This window comes from Phasianus colchicus, chromosome 1, assembly GCF_987193195.1.
Source record: "Phasianus colchicus chromosome 1, bPhaCol1.hap1.1, whole genome shotgun sequence".
Classification (NCBI taxonomy): domain Eukaryota; kingdom Metazoa; phylum Chordata; class Aves; order Galliformes; family Phasianidae; genus Phasianus; species Phasianus colchicus.
Window position 1 is genome coordinate 180,586,328 of NC_143436.1, and position 26,472 is coordinate 180,612,799.

General features: G+C 44.8%; 1 long non-coding RNA gene across 2 annotated transcripts; it reads right to left on the bottom strand.

Moving 5' to 3' along the window:
* Positions 1-4,627: 4,627 nt before the first annotated feature.
* Positions 4,628-15,475, bottom strand: LOC116240221 (uncharacterized). Of its 2 annotated transcripts, none has more exons than XR_004169253.2 (3): positions 14,067-15,475; positions 6,341-6,432; positions 4,628-6,069 (listed from the first exon to the last, which is right to left on the bottom strand). It is a non-coding gene; the product is annotated as an uncharacterized LOC116240221 (long non-coding RNA). The 2 variants fall into 2 exon arrangements; XR_016463397.1 differs by having other exon boundaries at positions 4,628-6,072.
* Positions 15,476-26,472: the final 10,997 nt, after the last annotated feature.

The following is a 26,472-nucleotide window of genomic DNA, read 5'->3' on the forward strand; positions in this document are numbered from 1 at the left end:
TCACAGGGGAGGTGCTCCGGCCCCCTGACCATCTTTGTGGCCCTCCTCTGGATCCTCTCCAACAGTTCCCTGTCTTTCTTGTATTGGGGGCTCCAGACCTGGACGCAGTACTCCAGATGGGGCCTCACAAGAGCAGAGTAGAGGGGGACAATCACCTCCCTGTCCCTGCTGGCCAGCCCTCTTTTGATGGAGCCCAGATACCATTTTCTTTCTGTGCTGCAAGGGCACACTGCTGGCTCATGTTCAGTTTTTCATCTATAAAGACCCCCAGGTCCTCCACAGGGCTGCTCTCTCTGGTGCCTTGATAGGAATCAAGGTTAGTTTGGGCCACATGTTCAGCATCACTTTCTAATGGTACAGACAGTCATGCAGTGGGGCCAACTGCCTGTGGAAGCACTGGCTTGTCCATTGCTGGAAATTTGTAGTTCAACAAGTCAAATGAGTGCACGGGGAGCAGTGTTTCCTGTCACAGGGCAGTGGGACAGACCATTAGGAAACAAAGACCATAGAAGTCCAGACTATATATCTCTATGAAATACTCATGTTGTCCAGAAAACCACTATCTAAGGTTGCTACTGGATATTAGGAGAAACTTATTCTCCAAAAGAGTGATGAGGCAGTGGCACAGGCTGCCCAGGGAGGTGGTGCAGTCACTGTCCCTGGCAGTGTTCAAGTGATGTGGAGACTTGGCACTGAGGGACATCGTTAGTGGTCAACATTGGTGGTATTGCCACCAGTGATCTTAGAGGTGTTTTCCAAGCTTGATGATTTTATGATTCTGTTTTTCTGTGCTGTATGGGAATCACAGATGTCTGTGAGACACAGATTACATGAGTTCAGATATTGATAATTTTTTCCCAAGAAAGAACTGCTGGAGACATTTATTTTAAAGTAGTAGAAGGCTGAAATTCTGCAAAACAAATTAGGAGCTTGAAAAAGACTAACGCATAGTGCAGTTACGAGGCACTCATGGGAAACAAAAGCAGGCTGTATGTTGACATTTCTATGCTCATTTTTTTAATGTTTTTGAGCAGCAATCATGTTTGCCAAACTTGCAAAGCACCCTTCCTTGCACACAATTCGTTAGCGGAAACAAAGGTAAGTGTGTTGTGAGCTGGTAGTCTGCTGGCCACCCTTTTAGAGACTTCACATCTCCAGCATTGGAATTGGAGACCTTCCACTACTCCGTTTTGGTAAGCGTTTTCTGACTGGGGAAATTTGAAGTTGACATGCCAGAAATGTGTCCCCTGGGTCTCTTCTAAGGAATGGTGGCAGAGTGGGGAGTCCAACATGCACCTGAGTGATTGCTGCCTGCTGACATTTATTCAGAATTCTACTGCCTGGAAAAGCGGTTAGATGTGTCACAAGAAAGAGCTGCTAGGTTCTTACTGAGCTTTTGGCCATGTCAGCAATAACAGAAATCCTGTCGTGTTGTCTATAACCTTATCAATCAACCTGTCAAGGCAGCTGTGCTGTACTTATCACCCTGCTATCAGAGTGCTTCAGCTGAGAAAATAATTTTAGTGTTGTCACCAGGAGGGCCTCGGAGTGCAGGATAGATGGAGGAGGAGACAGCATGCTTTATTACAGCAGCAGACTGAGCTGACGAAAATAAATGTGGACCAACCATCCCTTCCCCAGAGCTGAAATGGGGCTGGTGGCTCTCCATTTTTTCTCTTGTTAACATCATGTGCTCTCTACATTTCATCAGACGTGAATTAAAATAGTCAGGCCAAACCCAGAACTGTTGTACTGAACCTGTAGAAGTTCCTTAGCTGGGCCAGTTCTAAAGAAAGGTCTGTCTTCCTCCAGGCATGTTTTCTCCAACAATGCCCTTCAACCTCTCCCTTCATTTGCCTCAGTGGGGAAAGCCACAGGAGCATAGAGAGGAGAAGGAAACTGAATTCACTATATATTTCATAGAATCATAGAATGGTATGGGTTGGAAAGGTCCTCAAAGATCATTTAGTTCCAACCCTCTGCTGTGGGCAGGGCTGCCACCCACCAGCCAAAACTGCCCATGGTTCCATCCAGCCTGGCCTTGTGCACCTCCAAAGATGGGGCACCTGCAGCTCTCTGGGCAGCTGTGCCAGTGCCTCATCACCCTTTGAGTCAAAAATTGCTTCCTAATATCTAGCCTAAATTTCTCCATTTTTTTTAGTTTAAAACCATTCCCTCTTCTCCTGTCACTACTAGACCACGTAAAGTCAACCTCCCTCCTGTTTATGAGCTCCCTTCATGTGCTGGAATACCACAGTAAGGTCTCCCCTGACTCTTTTCTTCTCCAAGCTAAAAAAAACCAACTCCTTTAGCCTTTCTCCATAGAAGTGCTTCAGTCCTCTGACCATCTTAGTGGCCCTTCTCTGGACCCGCTCCAACAGCTCCACATCCTTCTGTACTGGGGGCCCCAGGCCTGGACACAGAACTCCAGATGGAGTCTCAGGAGGGCAGAGTAGCGGGGGACAGTCACCTCCCTCTCCCTGCTGTCACCCCTCTTATGATGCAGCCCAGGATTCTGTTGGCTTAGAAGTATCAGGCCATGCTAAAGGTCTGTAGGGCACCACACCATTAAGAGATCAGCAGGGGTTTTCACTTCATTGCAGCTGGATTCATGCATGCCAGCCTGGCCAGGAGATGATCTCCTTTTGATTGGTTTTGCACTGTTGCCAGAAGCACCACCCTTAACTTTCAGGGCTGCAGGTGGCACAAGGGAGGGCTGCCCTCGGGACTGTGTTAACAGCCACCAGTCAGTGAGCAGCGTCCAGACCACAGTGCCTGGGGAGCCACAGCATGCCACAGACATCTCTGCAGGGTGTTGTTCCCTGTGTAAATGTGTGTGAAGAGTCATCCACGTTTGTGAAGGATGTGTGTGTATCTGACAGCAGATCCTTTATCCTTATGGGTCCCTTCCAGTCAGGGATATTGTATGATTCTATGATCCTATCCACTGCAGTGGGTAGTGCGTGTCTCACTGGGTCCCATTATTTGAAGTTCATTAACCTGTTCATTAACACTTCAGGACAGTACAGTTTTTCTTTGTCTGTTTCTTTCTCCAGTTTAAACATCTGCTTCCCAAATGTACCTTCCTCATCCTGCACTGGGAACTGGCTCAAAACTAGATAGAAGATTTAATAGATCAGGATTCTGATTTCAGAAAGATTTGAATACCAGCATGAAGGCTTGGGCTGTCTCTAATCAAACACAGTTTAGAGAAGAGACAGCCAAATTCTGATGGTGCCTGAATCTGGGAGAGGACAGATGGCTCTTGTGATTCTAGGAAACCATGGAAGATGAGCTCTCTGCCCTCTTCTCCTTGGGCTTTGTAACCTCAGGAGGATGTTGTGCCTCAGTTTCTCCATATTTATATCCATTAACTCCTTGCCTAGATGCTGCAAGACTTCCTTCATCATTGGAGGCAAAGATTTTGGAGCAGAAAGTGCTCTGGCATGCATCAGAGTGCCCTGGTAATACAGGCACAGGGAGCACTCTGCATGGCTCTGGGTACACCACTATAGCACATGGGAGGTGCTCCTACCTCCACCTCCATGCTGCTGCAGCCGGTACGCCAACATTCAGTGCAATTCTTTATGGACTGCCAAAGAAACAAATTACTGCACACTACAAAATGAAACTGGCATTTTAAATCTAAAACACATGACATCAGCATTACATGTGGAACCAGATACCATCACATCACATGCCACCTCGTAAATATTCGGGCTGGTGGGGCAAAAAGAAATGAGAGGTGGATTGCTGGCCAAGAACGCTCCCCGAGGTCTGCTGCTTTGTAAAAGTCTGCTAAGCACCACAAGCACGAAGCCCACTTCCAATGACCCACAAGGAGCTGAATCCACAGTGCTGGCAGCTTTGCTGGGAGGCTGTAAGAGGGGATCTGCTGCATGAGATCAGTGGTGTGGGTGTGCGTGTGTCCGGCACAAGGGCCGCATGAAGTGACAGGAAGCCAATGGTAGGAAGAGGAGTAAATAGTGAGCAATTCATTGGGCGTGAAATCCTGGAGGAGTGTTAATGCTCCCTGTTGCTATCTCTCTCACAGAGCATTCTTCAGAGAAGCGAGGGGATGCTTAGAATGTCCCCAAAAGCAGCACCCCTGGCACCTGCTGAGGAGGAAGGGGCTTCACAGTCACCTTGCCAAGAGCTTTGAATCCTGTGCACAAGTGGGATGCTGTGGTTTGGTTTAATGGAATCAGCCCCCATTGCAAAACCATACACCCCAAGGAAAACTAACCTGAGTAAACTATGTGTTGGATTAAAAAAAAGTTCATTGATTTTTCTTTTTTTTTGTGGCACTGGAAAAATTTTCATTTTCAGAGAAAGAACTCATCCAGACTCCAAAATAGCCTGGTACATTAGAAATGCAATTTTCCCATTATCTTTCTGCACAACCCCTGTGAGAAATTCTATTTAAATCACATTTACATAATTCTAAGAATAGACCATTCTGCTCTTAATATCCATCCATCCACCTATCCTTAATTTATTATGGGTTCACCAAATATTTGCCCTTTCTTTCTGAGAGTAATAGGATATGAGTTCGGACAAATCTTACTTCATTACTTGATGTTAAGCTTATGAAAAATTTGGAAGCATTCTTATTATGAGGCACTTAAAAACTGCTCCTATGGGCAAGGAAAGGGACATCCAGTACTTCTTTAACAATCCATACACTAAAAGCAATATGCTGCAATAATAACTTGTTCCCTGATTATTATGATAGAATCACAGCATGGTTTGGGTTGGAGGGTACATTAAAGCCCACCCAGTTCCAGCCCCCTGTGTCGTAGGCAGAGCTGCCACCCACCAGATCAGACTGCCCAGGGTCCCATCCAACCTGGCCTTGGACACCTCCAGGGATGGGGCACCCACAGCTTCTCTGGGCAGACTGTACCAATGAACACCCTTTATGCTTCACCCTTCTGAAGGACTGCTCCCCAAACTCAGTGAAGTCAAATGGAAGTGATCCCTGTTGGTGCTCCAAGCCATGGAACACAGATGGGTGATGCCCTGTGTCTGTCCATGGGGAGAGGGCACAAAGCTGGTGTGCAGTGTGGGACCTCATGGTGAACAGCTGGCAGGACTGTGTCACAGTCATTCCCATAGAAGCACTGGCTCCTAGGAGGAAGGCAGGAAATCCTGGAGGGAACTTTTGAAGGATCAGAGCTACACACTGTCTGCAGCTCAGCATCCTCACACCATGCAGACAGTGTGTTTCTGACAGCTTGAACTTTGCATGGAGAACAGTGCTGGGCAAAAACATGGTTTGAGCTAAAATTTAATGTCAGGAAAAATGTTTGATGTCACCTTGAACAATCTTGCTGACGTTTTGCAGACATTTTGCTGCCTCTGTGTGTGGCAACAGGACAGGAAGCAGTGTTACCTGACTCAGACAGGAGACCCCTGTGCAAAGTGAGGCTTTGCTTGTGTAGGGCCTTAAAGCCCACTTGCTATCTGCTGGGACAGTGGAGGGGTCTCTCCTCTCATGGAAGGGTGGCTGTGGTGGCCTCGGGTCAGCTGGGCCTGATTGGGCCATGGGAGCAGCACGTTTGAACCTTCAGCACAGCTGCAGCCAGGAGAAGGGCAGTTTTCATTTTGCTTCTTATGAACAGCAGATTTCCAGCAGCAATATCTGGGGGGATATCTGCAGAAGGTGACCTGCAGAGGATCACACACTGGCAGGCAGGGAACAAGACCCTGTTATTCATAACTTTTATGGTATTGAAAGGCAGTTTGGGGCTGTTTGGACAGCTGGGGCTGGGGGACAGGAGTGGGGCAGCCCTGGGGCTCACACACCTGGACGTGCTCGAGGAGACCCATTCCCCATTACCACAGCCATTTCTCTCTCCCTTCCTATATAAAATACTTTTATACAGGCATAAACAGAAGCACACAGGTACTTTTTTTGTACAGAATTCATTTTCATTTACGTTTTCTCTTTCAGTTTGCATTTAGTTGGCTTGCAAGTGGTGGACAGGACTCTTCCCACTTCCTGATGCCTTTATTTCTTATAAGAATGTTCTTTCCTCTAATGCAAACAGCCTCCAAAGAGAGTGACTGCTAAGACAAAGAGACAATAGATGGCTGCCAAGAGATAGAGGGCTGTGTGAATGCAAAATTTTGTTTTTACAAAAAATAACAGGGACTTTTCCTTCTGTCATGTTTTCATTTATACTGAGCCACAGCTTTATTTGTAAGAAGGGACAGCAAGTAATTTTCAGGCAGAGATGCAGTAATTTTGAAATTGAATGCGTCCTTGCAATTACTCGGTTGTATTTCTAATAAATACATTCAGTATAAACCAAGAGAACAGAGGTGGTTCACTTACTTATGAATATACCTTCATGGTGTTCCCACAGATCTCTAGCTTTTATCTTTTCCCCTGCAGAGTGAAAGACAGAGGCAGTCTTCCCTTCTTTGCTGGTAGAACAAACAGAAAATGCTTATCTATTTAAAGAAAACTGGAACAAAATAAATATATAGCAAAACTTTCATCACCTTTAATAACCACAGAGAGGATTATGGAGGTTAATAAAGTCATACTTGTGGAGTACCTGTGTGTCCTTATCTCCATTTTTGGTCAGTTAACCATGCAAATACTGATTAATTCAAGTGGGAAGAGCATGGCCTATTCTAATTGCAGATGATTAGAAGAAGCAGCAGGAGAAATGCAGGAAGGAGGAAGATACATGCTGTGCCACAAGAGTTTGGTTTATCCTACTGCTTTATTACTTGCCAGCATTTATTTCCTAAGCCACACCTGTAAGTAAACCTGCTTTTGCTGTTGTCCAGAGCAATGCTTTCCCTTTCCCATGGGTGTTGGGATGCTGCTCACTGCACATGGGTGTATGATTCTGGTGGCTTTCTAGCTTATTGCCCATTTGCTCAGATACAGAATGGACACACCTCAGTTAGGGGCTGCACCACGTTCACTCTGCTGTAACCAAACACTGAGCACAGCTCAGCCCATCTCTGCCTGGAGGAAGTGGGTGTTTTTTGAGAGGAGCCATGCTCCAGGAGGCCATGGATCTGCAGGGGCAGCGTAGGGCAAAGCCACCCGCAGTATCTATGCTGGAGCACGCAGCTTGGTGGACAATGGAAAAACCTACGTGAGCATGGATGATTCCCGTGGGCATCACAGCGCTGATAAGACTGTCAGCAGCTCAAGCTAGGACTGGTTGTGGTCTGCTTCTGACCAGGAGCTAACCCTGCCCATAGCTAGACAAGGAGTGAGTGAGGTACAAGGAGCACAGAATCATAAAGTCACAGAATCACAGAATGGCTTGCATTGGAAGGAACTTCAAAGATCATCTAGTTCAAACCCCCTGCCATGGACATGGTTGCCACCTTCCAGATCCTAACATCTAACCTAAATCTCTCCTCTTAGGTTAAAGACATTCCCCCTTGTCTTTATCACTATATCACTATTAGATTATGTAAGAAGTCAATCTATTTCCTGTTTATATGCTCTCTTCAGGTACTGGAATGCCAACACTGAGGTTTCCCCAAAAACTTCTGTTCTTCAAGCTGAACAAACCCAACTTCCTCAACCTTTATTCACAGGAGAGGTGCCCCAGCCCTCTGATCATCTTCCTGTCTCTCCTCTGGACTCGCTTCAAGAGTTCCACATCCTTGTGCGCAGAGCCCCAGATCTGCTTGAGATGGGGCCTCACGAGGGAAATAGAGAGGGACAATCTCCTCCCTCTCCCTGCTGCCACTCCTCTCTTGATGCAGCCCAAGATGGTGTTGGCCTTCCAGGATGGAAAGTATTCCTACTTGCAGCAGTGGCAGCAAAGCTTGCATGGCATTTAGGAAACATCTCTTGGCATTGCTGATGGTGCTCAGTGAGTATACAACTACTGGTTGGTGCCTGCACACTGTCACTGGGAAGCTAGTAATCCATTATCCTGAGTATAAACATCATTACAACATAAAGAGACACCATGAATCTACCCCTCCATACAAACATACGCATGTGCACAGAATGTCTGCTCAGTGAGACTGTTTCTTTCTAATGGCTTCTGAAATAGTCTTTGTGAAAATCTATGTTTCATGCTATAGCTGAGAATTGTGATGATGTGCCCATTCCTTGCCCTGGCCTAGGTGCTTCTCTGAGAATGAGCTGGTTTGAGGCTGTCATGGTTTGTGGGTCCATGGGTCCCTCCACCCCACTAGTCATGGAACCAGGCCAGACTGGCCCTAAACTGTTGGCAGAGGCAGAAATGACAGGAGGCAGCTCTTTGTGTATCTGGGGGAATTCACTTTCTGCTGGCATGCCTCCCCATACCACCTCAGCGTGTTGTCCTCAGGGTCCAGGGAAGTTCACAGAAAGCAAAGAAGGGACGTGGCCAGAGAGAGTCCCATTTCCAGGGCAGCCTCTTGTTGTAGGGAGAGGGAGAGGGCAATGAGAAGGAGTAGAGGAGCTCAGCTACTGACAGCAGCAAAGTGTTGTATTTAAGCATATAGTTAGCTTGAATCATAGAATCATTAAGGTTGGAAAAGACCACTAAGGCCATCCAGCCCAATCCATGCCTGTAACCACTCTAGACTACGTTCCTCAGTGCCACATCTCCATGTTTCTTGGGCACCTCCAGGAAGAGTGACTCCACCACCTCCCTGGGCAGCCTGTTCCAATGCTTCACCACTCCTTCTGAGAAGAAATTGTTCCCAATACACAACCTGAACTTCCTCTGGAAAAACTTCAGGCAATTCCCTCTCACCCTACTGCTGTTACCTGGGAGAACAGGCTGACCCCCACCTCGCCAAAATCTCCTTTCAGGCAGTTGAGAGCAATAAGGTCTTCCCTGAGCTTCCTCTTATCCTGACTGGGCAATCCCCATTCCCTCAGGTGCTCCCCATAATACTGGTGCTCCAGATGCTTCATCACTTTGCTAACAGTGCCTGGTGGCTGTGGTGGAAATACCATCTACCTCTTCTGAAGTAGAATTTACTTCAATACTTGCAGTATTTCTGCTAGTGATGACATCACATATATACATAGTATGAAAAATGTGTTTTTTTCTTCTAAGTAGCTCCATTGCACATTGATCCTGCATGATGAATTAATGCCAGTGGGGCAAGTCTATAAGTTCACTTAGAATTTCTTTATTTCTTTACACTGCTACTAGGTTCTCAGTAAAAAAAAAACTAGGCCTCCAGAAGCATGTCTGACCTTGAACTGTCACTACTCCAAGGGACCCACCTAATCCTACAGAAAATTTAAATTGTTAACATATCCTTTAAGATTTGCTTTTCACACAAGCTCTTCTTGTAGTGGACCACAGAATCAAAGAATCATAGAATCCTTAGAGTTGGAAGGGACTTTTAAAGATCATCTAGTCCAACACCCCTGCAATGAACAGGGACATGTACAGCTTGATCAGGTTGCCCAGGGCTGATCCAGCCTCACCTTGAAGGTCTCCAGGGATGGGGAATCCAACACAACTCTGGCAATCTGTTCCAGTGCCTCACCACTCTCAGTGTAAAAGACTTTTTCCTTATAACCAACCTAAATCTACCCTCTTTAAGCTTGAAACCATTTCCCCTTGTTCTATCACCACAGACCCTGCTAAAGAATCTATCCTCCCTTTTCTGTACCTCCCCTTTAGATATTGCAAAGTTGGTCTCAGGTCACTTCGCAGTCTTCTCCTCTCCAGGCTGAACAGCCCCAGCTCTCTCAGCCTCTCCTCACAGGGGATGTGTTCCATCCCTTGGATCATTTTTGTGGCCCTCCTCTGGATGCACTCCAACGGGTTCGCGTCTCTCCTGTTCTGAGGACTCCACATCTGGATGCAGTACTGCAGGTGAGGCCTCAGCAGTGCAGAGCAGAGGGGCAGGATCACCTCCCTTGCTCTGTTGGCCATGCTGCTTTGGATGTAGCCTAGGATATGGTTTGCATCCTGGGCTGTGAGGGCACATTGCTGCTCATGTCCAGGTTGCCACCTCAGAGAGCACTGACAGAGAATACACATAACACTGCGTGACCCCTCATCTGGCCATTCCTGCCTGGAGAATGGCATTTTTACCTTGTTGTAAGATAATAAAATTAAGGTCACCTTAGTTTAAGGCCTTGATCTTGAGATGGTTTGTGCCTTTTAACCAGCTCCAGGAAGCTACTTCTCTGGATATTAATACCCTGGATATTAACATAGTAATAGTCAAAATTCTTCTAAATTACAGAATGCTTATGAGCTGGTTTTGCATGTTTTCTTTTAATAAAAAGGATTTTTTAAGTGTAAAGTATTGGTCTAGCGGTGCTTTGCCCCTGACCCCAATGAGGAAAATGGAGTAACAGGGATTTGGCCACTTTAACAGGCGTTTGCCAGGTATAAAGGTTTCTCCAACTCAGAAGTTGCTTATTCTTTCTTCATTAAGTAAAGAGGCAGCTTGTCATCTCCCTACCTTAGTGCACCAGGCACCATCACATCTTTCTTGGTAGAACTGATCATTTCAGATTAGGGTAGGTACAAGACAGCCCTCTTGCAGTGTGTGATTCTCTCCAAAAAATCTAATCCATTACATGAATGATGAGCAACTTGAGCAGTGGCATCATGCCTAGAAAGAGTACAATTCAAAATTTCTGTTGTTCCTCAGAAATCCTAATTGAATTACAAATACAATAGTCTGCTTCTTGTCTTGGTTTAACTTCAACACTGACCTTCACTGAAGAACAGGAGACCAGATGTACAAAGTGTGAATATAGAGTGCACTGTTCCAAGAAGAGCCAAGAGTTTGAAATCCTGTAATTTCCTCAATGTTGCAGAAAATTATGAGCCAATATCCTTTGTTAAAGACCAATTAATCAGTAAGAAAAATTAATCAAAAGCATTTTAAGCTTGCATGCTAATTTTCAAATCCCAAATGGATTGTGCTATTCCAAAATCAGTATGTTGCTTAGCTGCAAAGCTGCCTGAACATACTCAGGGAATGGTATGTGCTTTTTGAAGCCATTTGCTTTGGGTGTTTTAAAACTTTAAGATGAGGTTCTCAATAATTTTGGTAGACAAGAAGCAGCCACATTTCAAATTGTGATCATCTGTCTGAAGCTGAAAGCACAACAAGCATCCCAGGCAATAACAATTTCCCAAACTCATCAGTACTTTTTTTCCCAGAAAAGCCTTCTAAGGAGGAGCAGCACTTGTCACTGAGGGACAATTCTTACCTCTAGAAATGAGTCCAAATTATCATTATTTAGCCTTGATTTAATAAAAGTGATTGGAATATTGGCAGTGGGATACTGTACCTTGTCAGCCCAATCAGCATGAGGCCAGTGCTGGCTGAATGAGTAACAGCCCATGACAGATTGGTTTCTCTCCTATCAGCTTCCAAAGTTCTACTAACTACTTCTGGAAATTACATTCCATCAAATTTCTGTTCATCTCATGTCTCATCCTGGGCTACAAGACTCTTCCTCAGTTTCTGTGCCTTGTCTTTTACTTCATTTGACTATACTGAGTTCCATGAAGAAACAGTTCAAGATTGCAAAGTTGACCCTCCAAATACTCGGTTATTGCTGGAATATTACTAAGTACTAATGAAGCACAGAATATCCCAAGTTGGAAGGGACCTACAAGGATCGTCGAGCCCAACACCTGGTGTCACACAGAATCACTCAAAACCAGGGCTTGGGACTGTGATCCCATGGGCATAAGTTAGACTATCAATTTCTAGGATTATTTAAAAAAAACCTGCCCATAATCTTCAAATTAGCACTACCAAAGTGTCAGTGTATCTAACCTACACTTTATACATTTGCAAATATGCAAAACAATCATTTCCATATCAAACCAGATCACCTCCACAACCCTCAGTAAGCATGAACCTGTCAAAAAGACTTTGGCCTTAAATATTTTGAAGGAGACTGGTATACTTGTTTAACTATCAGAGATATGGAGCCCTTTCCCATTCAACTGCATTTGATGACTGCTTTTAGGTATATGGCCCCCTACAAGTGCGGGTGCCCAGCATGCTGGGTGGAATGGGGAGGAGGGGGCAGAGCATGAGAGAGGATCGGGCTGGTGGAGGAAAGAGCAGTGTCTTTTTCTTGTCTAATTTTGAATCTCTGAAGAGCACAGGTTGCTTCAAGCTATCCAGAGGCTGCCTTAGGCTTGGGCTAGTGGAGGTTTCTTAGGTCTGCATGGCTGCAGGCATACCAATATAGATGTGGTTTTGTTATCTTCTTTTATTACACTGGCTTTGGCAGCGTTGTGATCTTTTCCCACCATGCTTGCAGTCTCTGTCTAGCTTGCTGACTGGCACACTGCAGATCAGCTGTATACTCAGAGCTGAGTAGTCTCCTCTGCTCAGGCAGTGGTTGCTTTACCCTCCAACAGAAGTTAATTACAGAATCATGGAAAAACATTTGGTTTGAAGGGACCCTTAAGGGCCACCTAATCCAACTCCCCTGCCATGAGCAGGGACACCTACAGCTCCATCAGGTGCTCAGAGTCCTGTCCAGCCTGACCTTGAGTGTCTCCAGGGACAGGGCACCCATCACATCCCTGGGCAATCTGTGCCAGTGCCTCACCACTCTTACTGTAAAAAAACTTTTTCTTATATCCAACCTAAATCTCTCGTCTTATAGTCTGAAACCTTTCCCTTGTCCTAGGAAGCATCAGTGAGTAACCAGGGAGGATCTTTTTTTTAACCAAATGTCACAGGACATTTGGTTACTTGTATTCTTTTGGCTTCTACATAGGGCTGCTCAGCTCCCTTGGTCTGCACTTCCCTCTGAATCAACAGAGTATGTGCAAGCAGTCTAGCTATCAGAAAAGACAGATCACTGCAAAATTGATGAATATGAGCTGTGAGTCAGACCCACTGATTTGATTTAGCCTGCTTATCACAGTGGCTGCTACTTTGGGTCTGACTTCAGAGGTGACTCACATTGTACTAGTACTTCCAAAAAACCTGCTTTGAAAATATTTTGATAGGGCATCTCAAGTAATTTGCAGCATTTCTGTTAGAGCTGTATCCTGTAAGTGACAGCTAACCTTTGCAAACACACTTCAGAGAAGACAGAGAGGAAAAGGATAAATCTGATTAATTTTGCCAGAGCTGAGATACATTACACTGACTGGAACAAAAGCACTGCTCTACCTGACCTGCTCCACATCATGGTTCTCCTTGGGTGGACCTTTACTGTAGAAACACAGTCTCTCACAACACAAGCACTCTGACAGGTAACAAGCCCTTGATTAACATGAGTTACCTACGTAATCAATCACAGGTCTCATATTAAATGACTGGGGAACTGATTCAGATCAGAAGCTGTGAAGGTTATCAGGGTTATGGGCACTGATCTGCAATGGAAATCACCCAATGCAGGTTGCTGGAAATCAGCTTGTTGTGTGGGATTGAACATAGCACTTCTCAAGTCAAACCTGTTTCCAAGTGAAGATAAACTGAAATCTCAAAATGGGATAGTGAAGATGATCTACAAGAGAATTTAGCTGCATCAATCACAGGATCAGAGAATCATAGAACAGTTTGGGTTGCTTGGGATCTGAAAGACCACCCAGCTACAGCCCCCTGCCATGTGCTGGCTGCCACCCACCAGCTCAGGCTTCCCAGGGCCCATCCAACCTGGCCTTGAGCATCTCAGCTCAAGGACATTCTCAGCTCCCTGCGCAGCTGTGCCAATGCCTCACTGGCCTCTGAGGAAAAATTATGTCCCTGAAACAATGCTAGTTGGTGTGGCATCAGCATCAGCACCTGATGCCCTTGGCTTCCAGCAGTCATCATCATCATCTCATTTTTCAATCCTAAATGACATTTCACAGCTCCTTTAGCCTAATGAAAGCACTGGAACCTGGGAATGGCTGATTACAGGTAGCACATCTGAGGAGAACTACACCGCTCACTGTGTTGTGCACTGTGGGGCATAGCTGGCTGGCAGCTTGCTTGCCCTATTTCAGGGCAAGGTCTTCCTTTTCTAGTGTTAGAATTTAATAAAGAAAAGCAGGAGAACAAAATATCTGGTGTGATAGTTGATAATCTGTTGGCCAGCCAGAGAACGATGAGGAGTTGAAAGTAGTTCAATAAATATATCTTACCACATGTGTCTGCATGGCTGGAAAACTGTATTTTCCATAGCCATTTCCCTCGAGTGCCCCCAGCCTTCCAACATCTTGGTTGTTTAGGAATCATAACACGTGAGTTGCTTGGGTAACTAAATTCTGCCTGACCACCTATATCCAGCTGCCTGGGAGACTCCACGTTCCAGAACATGGATCAGTCCTGGAAAGAAATCTTGGCCAGATACGGCATGGCTTCACTGTCACAGGTTCCAACAAGGTGCTCACAGCAAGCTGAGAGCTGTATGCACAGTCTGCTTGTGCCACTACGCAGGGAAGGGGATTCGTGGTTTCTGGCCAAAGTGAGTCTATCAGACAGCAGAATTTCACATTTTACTCACCCAAGATATACTTCTGTTACACACATAGAGAGGAAAGAGCCACTCCCAACTCTGTCATTGCTATTCCAGACTGAGTGGAAGGGTTAGGGGATTTGTGCAAAAAGGGAACCTGGGACATGAGCTCTGGGTCAGATGGCCTTCATGAATCCTGCAACGTGCAAACACAGCCCAATTTAATGAGAGCTTCTCATTAACCACCTGTTTCTCCTTAAAACTAATGAACCATTTGATGTCATAAAAATCTTCTAAAAAATAACGGGGTTCCTCAGGCCCCTAATATTTCTTCCTAATTTGAAGCCAGATGCTCCACAAATTGTTCTCACTGTCATAACTGTCTGCTAGGTCTCCTGCAACACACACACAACTAATATTAGAAGCTAAAGTGAGCTTCTAATGCTTTAATTTTAATTTTGGTATCTTCTTTCTTGTTACTGAGAGATGAGATCAATATTCTTGAAAATATTTGGTAACCTTTGATGAGAATTACACAGGCCTCTGCTGCAGGCTTCAGGAACAGCATCCTTGGAGACACCAGCGTCTGGGCCAGGTCCAGCCACAAGCTGTGTAGCACAGAATTAACTAGGGAGGGAAATAGGACACAGCCTAAAAGGTTTCCTCCCCCTGGAAGACGCACAATTCCATTCCAGCTCAGGTGAACCCACAGACAAACCTTGCTGTGCTGTTGCCCAGAACTGCCATTCATGTTTTTTTCAATGAGTGTGGGTTTTGCCCACCATCTTTGAGTGCTCTTCTGGGCTCAACCTCTATTGAAGGTCCTGATCTCCATGCTGTTGTCCAAGTACTTCCCTTCCCAAATCCTTTTTTTGATAAGGAAATGTTGGACTCATTTGAGAGACCAGGAACACAGATTCTGTATTGTTTGCAAAAGACTCTGAAAAATGTCCCATGAAATAGGGAACCAAGTGCAGGTAAATCCTAGAGTACAACCTAAATCTTTGGACCCTTTGCCCAGGGAAGCTGTGGGTGCCTCATAACTGGAGGCGCTCAAGGCCAGGTCAGATGAGGCCCTGAGCAGCCTGAGCTGGTGGGGAGCAGCCCTGCCCATGGCAGGGGGTTAGAACTGGATGAGCTTTAAGGTCTCTTCCAACACAAGCCATTCCAGGATTCTACAATTCTTCTCTCAGCTTCTGATCAAAAATAAGACTTTTACAAAATCAGTGGGAAAATGCATTAACCATTGGGCTCACTGAAGTGACTGGGGACTTTATTTAAGATTTCATTGCAGCCACTGCCTTATGCAGCAAGATCAATAACAATCAGTACCTCTACATATAACGGATCTTACAGCATAGTTAGATGTATCACCTACAGTCAGTGCATATTTTTATTGATTTATGCTGTATTACTAAAGCACAGCTGGATTTGTGAAAAATAAATTCTTACTCAGTCCCTCTATAGGACAGTGCAATGCTTGGTGGCACTTGCATCACATTTGTGTAACCTAGTTAATCTTGTAAGGTATGTCCCTGGTTACATCACACATCACGTTAAGAGTCTTGTATTACTGTTCTGCCTCAAAGCTGATGTTTCATTAGTAGTAGATTGAATGCTCAAATAAATTTGGCACCAAAATTTGGCAATTTTCCTCTGGCAAATGCAGAACATGAGACATCTTACAAATACAAAATCAAGTAGATGAATTTTATCCCAGGAACTTTTAAAAATCTCTAACCTTTCCTATCCTGAGCTGCTAGGCTATAAGGTGCAATGACCAGAAAGCCCCTGGGAGCAGAGGGAGCTGCTGCTCTGGTTCTGGATTGAACTGCAGTGCTTTTCAGGACCACTTTCCCAGCTGCCCTGTCCTGAATATTTTGAGCTGTGAATTCTGATTTGATGATTGTATGGAAGGTTTCAGCCTGAAGATACAGCACCAAAACTCCTTTGCTCTCCCTGATCCGCAGAACAGATGTCTTCTTGGTCCCTCTTAATCTGATTGCTTGTGTTTTGCTACAGCTTTTGCATTTATGCCTACAACCATTTTTAGAAGTGTGATGAATCATTTGTCTTTGCCTGGAAATGTACTTAAGTCTTCTGGAGATTTGTCTCAAGTCCATCTTCTCCATTCTAATCCAAAAATATACATATGCCTCTTTTCTGCTTCTCAGCTGGAAAGTTTTACTGAGTTCAGCACTGAGCTACGCTGAGAGCTGCTGTAACATGATGTTCTTTTGAAAATGATCATTTCCCCCACTTTCTCCAAAAAGACATGCAGAGATCAGGAAAAGCGTGATCTCCTTGCTCTGGGTGTTTGTGTAGTGGGACTTACCAGCAGTATGGACTGAGGGCCTTCTGTAGCAGGTACTACATGAGCATGGTGCAGATGGTGCTAATCCAGAGTGCTTACAATCTAATTGCTATGCCTGAGCGCTCATTAGCAAGTGGGCACTTTTCCCAGTCAGTGGTGTGGGGCTGTAGGCAAGTCTGACCAGCTGATCCTATCAAGCACGCCAGCACTTACCTGCTCTGCTTGAGCACCTTCCTAATAGTATGCAGATGAGCTGGAAGGATGCTCTCTCCTATAACTGCCCCTGGAAACATGCAAGCAGTGAGTAATAAACAAACCTGTGTTTACCTAAAAGATAAGCTCTATGCCCAACTGAGGATGAAAATAGGTTCCCAAGATTAACTTTCTATCCTTGTGTGGTTTCTTCCTGCTGTACAGGTTACCCTGTTTGTCTCTTGTTATTCATAGTCACAAATGAAAATATCTGCTAATAGCTAAATGGTGCTAATATATATCCACCAAGGGATGCTGTAAAGTTTTTAAATGGTGATTGGGTGTTTGGCAGGCAAGAGGCGTATTGCTCTGTCTTTCCATGATCTCACACATCACATAAGGGTGAACAAGGGATTTTCTAAACTGTGAAGTCCCAGTGCTGCTGTCATTTGGCAATGCTGGAAACTTACATTGAACAGCTCCTATTTTTATTGGAAATATTTCACTGCGGTAAAAGGGGGTTGAAAAACAAAATACCATCCATTTTCCCAGCCCCTGAGGTAGTATTCTGCCTGTCAGGGTTGAGTGGCTCTGGAGGATGCTATGGTTGGGGGAGTCTGCATTGCTGCTCTGGGTGTTGGAAATTCACTCCTAAATACAGGTTTTAGTTGGGATATGATTCATGCCTAGGCCTTATGTTTTCCCATTTTACTGAGCTGAGGTCCACTCAGAAAGGACAGAAACTGCCACACTTCAATGCCTTTATCCAGATAATTGAAGAAGAAAAAAAAAAAACCACGTTAATAATATATAGAAATAAATATCCTCTCTGTGTTATATACAGCCCAGAAATGCCCCCCCACACAAATCATCATGTCCTTGCTGTAACCTGTGCTTCTGAGCACAAATAAAGCACTTAAGAACACACAGGGCTGACAAACAAGAAAACGTGATCTTTTCAGATGCTTTCTGGTTTTAGCTGCTTCCATGCAGAGTGAGTGATTTCCCTTCCTTCTAACCTGTCCTAAAATACGCTGGTGAGGAGTCAGGGTGTGCTGCACTTCAGTGGCTGCGACTGGAACAGCTTTATGTTGGTGCTGAGCTTATGTTTATGTTTATAATAATGAAACATGAGACTCATTCCCCAAATTAGCCCCACGCATATAAAGCCAAGGGAATTACTCACTGCGCATAAGGTTAAACATGCCCACATCTGTGCAGAAAGGGGACCTGAGCTTGCAGCCCAGAGCAGAGCAGCTGAGGGGAGGCCTGATGGCGGCTGCAGCTCCTCACAGGGAGCGGAGGGCAGCGCTGAGCTCTGCTCTGTGTGACAGCGACAGGCCCGAGGGAACGGCATGGAGCTGCGGCAGGGGAGGGCAGCTGGGGGTGAGGGAAAGGGTCTGCACCACAGGGCGCTGGGCATGGAACAGCCTGCACAGGGCTGTGGGGTACGGCCCCAGTGCCAGAGCTCAGGGAGCGTTTGGACAGTGCTCTGAGATACAGAGCCTCGTTATTGTCTTTCCCAACACCACTTTCAGAGAAATTTCTGATATGGTAATTAGTAGGCCTAATGTAGCTATGACAACATTGCTTTTGGAACCTTAGGCCTTTTTCTTGTTTTTTCCTGGTTTTTAGATATAGCACATTTTCTTTTTTCAGCTCTATACTAAGTAACGTCAAGCTGCAGTGAGAGAGAGTAATTCAAAAAATAACTTAAAACAGCCGAGGGTTATAAAAATAACTGATCCTGTGGGTAGCATCCAAAAGACTTTCCATCATGATGAGTGATTAGAAGGCTCATTTAATTGTCTGTATGCAAATTGTGTGTCACTAATTCCACAGAAATCTTCAAGTTTTAAAATTAAGAGGTTCACATCAATTTGTTTGCCTTTTGGCTGATTTGGAGACTTCCACTCTGCAGGCTGTATTGTTTCAATGTAGATATTTTTTTTCCAAAAACTTGAGAAAAAGGGATATTTTTTGAATGATTTTTTTTTAAAAAAATGAGCTATGAATACCTTGTGCTCCCTGGATTTCAAGAACTGTGGTCTTAAAATATTTCAAGGATTGGGCACAAAGGCAAGAAGGAACTCCAAAAATCATATGTTTTCCAAATAAAGAGAATGCACAGATTTTAGTTTTAAACCCTCAATTTTTTAGGACTAGCACAACAGAGGTGTGAATCCATGAGCATCTCTGGGAAGAGGAAGCACTGCTCACACTTTCACCTCTGCAGGGTAATGTTCTGCATGTTCACAGTATCCTTCAAAATGTTTCATACTGCATCAAGGTGGCTTTCACAAGTCACCATTGGCCACTAGGTAGCTGTGTGCTGTGCTTGCCTGGCTGAGTCCTCAGCTCCCAGCCTTGGAGACTTGGCAGTGGGAAAGTTTCTTCCACTGTGAAGCCCCACACTGGCATCTGATGAGGGATAGATGTGGTCAGGAGTGGAGAGTGGGTTTTACTGAGAGAGCAGCTGATGCTCTCCTTGGCCACTGGGGAAAGGGACTGTAATGGGTCCTGATGCTCAAGGGGGACTGGGTACGTTTCTGGTAGTGCTAAATGCAACTGATGCTGTAGTAATTCAGCAGAACTGGGAGCCAACCACTTCACCTCTCAGTTTTTCCCATGTAGCTGAAGACATGTATGTTAGACCATGGTGAAGAACAATTTACAGCAGCCATCTTCAGTAGCAGTTAAATTGTCCATGGCCAAACTTTCATTAAAACTTTATCACCCTCATTGTAGAGGACTTACTTAGGGCAGGGACCTGTTTGATGAGCTATATAAATATGATGCAACAGGGATATAACTGAGTTGTATCCAAATACAAATGTGGCTATAAGTGAGTTTTGTGTATACCGTCATTGTTTAAAAACTGCACTCAGGCCAGGCGCTCCTTGATTAAGAGCAGCCAGATGGACACTATAAATCAGTGAGAAAACTTTGTGCCAAACTCCATGCTCGGACTGATTCATACTGATTCATTCATTTAATGTCACAAATGAGATTTTTGCAAAGGGAGCCCAGATCAGAATTTGGCCTTTCATGTTTGTTTAGATTAAGAAATTTGGATAGCAAAAGGCCGCTTATGTTCTGGCTAGTAGGCTGGGTATTACAGCACTCGAATAGTAGGAAGCCCAGACAGATGGTTACATGAATCACAGCTAGCCAGGTCTGATTATCTTGATATTTTCCATGTGATAAAGCAGAGGAGTGTTGTGCCATATGGTGGAATATTGCTGAAGAACCCTCAGCAGCTGCATGGGATGTAAGCACTTCCACGGGCAAGTGGCATGCTGCAGCACTCACTCTTGGGATGAGTGGGAAAGGTGGACAAGCAGAAGCTCCCTGGCACCACCAGAGATCCTGATCCTCTGTGCGCTCTGATGGGAGAGTACAACAATACAGGGATCGCCTGCCTTACGAGGAAGGAGGAGTAAAGACTGAGACTGGAGGGTGGTTAGCAGTGGCACAAAGTCCAATTGGAGGCCAGTTACTAGCACTGCACCCCTGTGGTCAACACTGGGTCCAGTCTTTTTTAGTATCTTCAGTAATGATCTCAATGAGGAGGCAGGGTGTACCTTCCACAAGTTTGCTGGTGACTCAAATGAGGAGGGAGTGGCTGACTCACCAGAGGGCCATGCTGCCATCCAGAGGGGCCTGAACAGACTGGAGAAATGGGCTAACAGGAGCCTGATTAAATTTAACCAGGAGAACTGCGAAGTCCTACAGGACAACCCCAGGCAACAGTCCATGCTGGGAGCCTTTTAGCTGGAAAGCGGGCCTGCAGAAAAAGGATGCATGGGTCCTGGTGCCAATACTATGTTTAAGTAGCCCGGGATACCATGAGCCTTCTTTGCAGCAAAAGAACATTGCTGGCTCATGCTCAGCTTATGTGTCCACCAGGACCCCCATTTCTCCAGCTTGTTGAGGTCCCTCTGGATGGCAGCGTAACATTCTGGTACATCTGCCCTTCCTTCCAATTCTGTGTAGTCTTCTCACTTGCTGAGGGTACACTCTGCCTCATCGTCCAGATCATTAATGAATGAATGTTGAGATGTAGAGTCACAGGGAAGAAGAAGGTAAATGAGTGAAGGTGAAGGAAGAGGGAGAAGTCTTGTGGGGAGTAGAAAGGAAGCCAATGGCTTCTGTGGGGTTCAGCATCTAAAGAAAGTATGAAGGAAGCAGGAGAGCAACACTACTGATGGAGAAGAGACAGATCTGGCATCTGTTTCCAAAAGATTGCTGCTTTTTGCTGGATCTCACAGTTATTTCTCACGATACTTTATGCTTCTTTGTGCTAGCCTGAGAGCCGCAGAAAAGGGGAAACTGCCTAAAAGGAGTGGATTTCTACAGACATCAAGGAGTTGTTTTTCAAAGTGATCTTGTGCACAGAGATCATTCACAGCCACTTCACTTTCATAATGTGTTGGCTGAGGTTGCTAGTCTGAGGCTTTCATTTTGTGCATAGTAAATCTAATTGCAGAATATCATGTTTTAAAAAATATACACTACTAAAAGCATGGAAACTTACCTATGACAATCAAAGGACGAGGTGATTTTATTCTTTTGAAATTCTTTTGAAGTCAGGTGATGATAAGTGATACAGGAGCTCTCCAGCAGTGGTACAGGAGGCTGTGGGTGCGAACTGTGCAGGAGCCATCAGAAATAGCTCTGCCTTCATGTTGGCACTGAATCCGGAGCACAGTGCTAAAAAACAGTCAGAAAAGATATTAGCAACAGCTCTTTGGTTAACCAAGGGAACAAGGGCTTGCCTCTGGAGCAAAATATGTAGGGCTGCATCACAGCTTGTCTGGCATTTGCCAGAGAGGATGCTGATTTTGTTTTGCAGAGGCTGGCAGGAAAATCACGCATGTTTAAATTGGGGAAGTGTTGTAGATGTTGTTTGTGTCTGGTAGCGGGTGAAACTGGGAAATGAGGAATGAGTTTTCTTTTGTTTGGGTTCTGTGGTTTGATTGCTGAAGCCTAGGGTTGGCTGTATATTTAGCAGACCTCAAAAATAAAGTTAGATACATCAGTGAGCAAATGGAAAAGTACAGGAGACAAAGTGTGAGAGAGCTGCTTTTGGAGATCCCACACAGCCTGCTGGGCTGTGATGAACTGAAGCAGGTGCCCTGCAGTGCTGAATGTGGTCAGGCATATAAACTCCACAGGACAGAGCAAGCCAGCCCCAGTGAAGCTGTGTTGATGGCCTTCAATCACAGAAACCAAAGATCTAGGGCCACCAGGAGTCACCCAGCCTGGCAGGACAAACTGGTACAATGACTCTAGACACTTTAAAGGGAAAACCATCGATAAATGTATGTAAGGAAAGAGGAGAATGTGTAACTAGCTAGAAGAAACTGAGATGAACATTTTCAAACCAGGTGCCTAACCTTGCATACTCACATAAAGCACAAATAGACACTCCTGTTGACTGATGCCCGTCAGCACAATTCCAGACTAATACCATAATTTTCATCTTCTTCATAAAGGGAGCTCTGTAATGGCTGCTCAGAGTACAGATGCTGTTGCAATTTTTGTATTTTTACAGTGGAGTTACATGTTGCTATTTTCTTCTAAGAGCTGGAGTAAATTCATTGCAGTAAAAAGTCATTACTCCATAAAATACCTGACTTCCTCTGCATACTGAGGAAATAGCAACTGCCTCTGTGATGTTAGAACATCAGACAGATTGCACAACAGAGGAACTGGGACCTTTGCATGGAGAAGTAGCTGTGTGCCATGAGCAATGGCCTTTTGAGCTAGCACACGGCTTTGCCAAGACACATGGGACACATTTGCACAGATGTGGAAGTGCCAGCAGTCGGTTAACCTCTTGCCAGAGTGGTTAATGAGAGAGGCCTAAAGGATGGAAGTGGTGTGTAGCAATCTTGTCACACTCTTCAGCTGTGGCTGTATATCACAATATGTAGTGTGGAAGATAAGAATTATAAATCTGTCAAAAAAACAGGTTTAGAGTAAGAGAAGGGATTTGATACCAGATTTATTGTCTGAGATATCCCATGAAATGGCTTTGGCAATCTGTTAGCCAGATAAAATATTTCTCTCTTAGAGAGGAGGTGTTCATAGTGATGAATGTGCCAAGTAGGGGGACAGATACTAGCAGAACCAAGGAAAAGGACCAATTTGTCTTCTCTAGACAGATGATTGCTGCTTCTAGTAGTTCATAGGTTTCATCTTCTCCACATCACTGCACTGGTTGGTTGAGAAGCATCTCTAGTTATGCCTGGAGCTCCGTGTCAGCAGGAACAGGCCCAAAGCCTGCACCAGCAAGGAGGCCAGGCCACACTCTGCCTTCATCAGCAAAGGCACAGCCAAATGCTTGCCACCATTTCCTGGTGGTTCTGCACTGCTACTCCCAGTAGCTGGTGTGCTGGGCCCTCAGACCCTGAGGGAGGGAGCAATGTGGATTTGCTAAAATCCCACCATTTGGACACCTGTCTCCAAGGTCTGGGTTAGCACGCCCCTCATGACTGGTAGAAGACACCAGGAATTTGACTCCCCTCCCAACCTCCCAGAGTCGTGAGCAGGAGGGGCTGGGGAAGCTTGCAGAGAGTCAGCAGTACATCATAGCAAACCTTCCAAGGCATGGAGAAGGTGATAGTGCTTCTCATTTTGTCCTGAATAGACATTCCTGTTACCCCATGGGGAAAAGAAGCATGTGGATACAGTTGTATGGCATTAGAAATCTGTTGATCTGCCACTGTAACGAACCAGGAAGCCTGGGTTAGTATGAAGTGACTCTGACTTTTTTGAGATAGAAATGAGGAAGACAAACACAAGATGTTAAAAACCAACCCACCAAGGACAAGGGAAGCCACATCTTCTCCACCTCTTCTTCCACCTTTTCTCACGAAAGAAAGGTCACTACGGACAACTGCCTGCAAAGACACCATTAGTTATTAGTTTATCTGTAGATGACAACAATCATAAGCAATTGGAAAATATGTCCTTTTCTTCTGTTATTTACATAGCTGAATTTATCAATTAAACTCTGTTTGAGTAAGTGTCCTAACTGAATTGATCCTTAGAATCCAGAAAATCTTGAGGCTTGGCCTGTTTGGGCTGCTTGTTTTGTTTTTAATAAGGGGCTTAGTGAGTTAGATCTCCTTCAGACTTGAGTCCAATTTCTCCCCAGTTACTTCCCTTCCCCTGCCCATCACCCTTTCATTTTCACTGGGTACAACCACTTCCCATTCTGCTGCCTCAGGCTTCACTACAGTGAGCTGAACTCAGTTATCTGAGAGTTGTGTTATCAGAACAGAAAATAATTTTGAGATAATTTGTTGACTCAGGAGTTTTTCACAGGATAACTTAGTTTAGAGACATGACCAGAATTCCTGATCCCCAGGCTATTGGAAAGCTGCAGTGCCTAATGGGTGATTCTCTTCACATCTCAGCAAGACCAGGGAACACAGAGAACAGTGCCTAGTGAGAAACAGCCTCTGTGCAAATGCAGAAAGCTCACTTGAAAATATTTCTGATCAAAACATACAAAAATGCTGAATTGCACACAGCTGTTGTCATTGCCTGCAGGAAGACAGATGTGAAATATTGCTTTAGCACAGACTTGTCGGTAGTGAAAATCCCATGATGAGGAAAGGAGATGAACCATTTCAGTCCCCGTATCTGGTGTGATGACTATGGCAGTGCTCACCTCCTCTTATTAAGTGGATGCCACAAACTCTAAATCAAGTGACACTGTCTCTGACATCTTGGTTATTACAGTATCAGACCAAAAGATTTATATCTTGATTTACGTGAAGTAGTTACAGCCTGTTTCTGCTGAGAAAAAGTTACAACTGCAATTTGATGTCAGTTTTAAAATTTGTTTCTCCTTAAATGCTGCTCATCTCAGTGATTTAGTTCAGTCCATCTCCAATCCCTACCACCAGCTGCTCAGAGATGCTTACTCAGCTTTTAATCAGTAAAATACATCTTGCTAGCACGTCCCACCAGTGTTTTCATGCTATCAGGGCAAATGTGGAGACTCTGTTTGAAGAAATCTGACTTCAGACATATCAGAAATATGAGCCTCCCTTTCCAAACAACCAGTTCATTTTTACATTGCACACTGAATGTACATCTTTCATCTCCTCAATCAAATGCATTTCTAAGACTTCCAAGGACAAAATGTGTATGCATACATACAGCCCCTGTGCTCATAAATACATGAAAATATAATCTATTTACTTGTACCTGTCAGTTCTCTGTTATGTATAAATGAGTTTATTTCCAAATCTGCTCTCCTTGCAGTTAGCAGTAGTCTGTGCAGTCACAGAAATACCTGAGTACATTCAAAATGATCAGAAACTCTATAAGCAGAAAAATTCTGATTGAAGACAATTTATTTAAACCTCAGAAAGGTTGAAAGCACAGCCCTGCTGAAAAGGGCCTGACCAGCAGGGAAGGGAGTGATTCTGCTCCTCTGTTCTGTGCTGCTGAGACGTCAACTGGAGAATTGCGTCCAGATGTGGAGTCCTCAGTACAGGAGAGACATGGACCTGTTGGAGTGCATCCAGAGGAGGGCCACAAAAATGATCCATGGGATGGAACAGCTCTCCTACGAGGGCAGGCTGAGAGCTGGGGCTGTTCAGCCTGGAGAAGTGAGGGCTCTGGGGAGACCTGATCATTGTCTTTCAGTATCTAAAAGGGGGCTGTAAGAAAGCAGGAAACAGATTCTTTAACAGGAATAGGACAAGAGAAATGGGTTCAGAATAATGGAAGGGAGATTTAGATTGGATATAAAGATGTTTTTTACAATAAGGGTGGTGAGACACTGGCACAGGTTGCCCAGAGAGGTGGTAGATGCCCCATCCCTGGAGACACTCAAAGTTAGGCTGGACAGGGCTCTGAGCACCTCATGGAGCTGTAGGAGTCACTGCTCATGGCAGAGGAGTTGGACAAGGTGGCCTTTAGTGGTCCCTTCCAACTCAAGCAATCCTATAATTCCATGACTGTCATGTTTCTCTGTTGAATCTCAGTGCTGCGAAGTAGTTACTGTTACCCAGTTGTCACACTTTTCCTCAGTGCTATGCATATAGGAGAAGAGTCTTAAAAATGGATGCAAATAGAAAAGCTGAAAGGAGTCAGCGCAGCAAATCTATCACAGATCTTCCATACTCTAGATACTTTGTTTTCAAATTGGTCAAGGCTTGGCTTTCTGATTAAAAGCTACAGCTCTATGCTAAATTGTGGTAAGCCATGGCATGTTGGTAAACCACAGCTCTGCAAGAAAAAAGTTCTTGAAACAATTACAGTACTGGCATAGCAAGTGTATTTTACAAGTACTAGAAACGTTACGTGATTTAGGAGATAAATTTTCTTCAGTTTGCAAAAGTAAGAAACATCTGTGGGGAAAGGATGACCTTCTTGCTGAGAATGAATGATAAAATAAACAAAAAGCCTAAACCACATGGAAAAATAGCATCGCTCCCTTGCATATGTGCTCTGCATCATAGGAAATGCATGTGTACGTGTGTAATAAACGATTGGTCAGGTATGAAACAAATGTCTCCCCCCTTCCCTCCGCAGTAATGTAACACTGAGATTGAACATA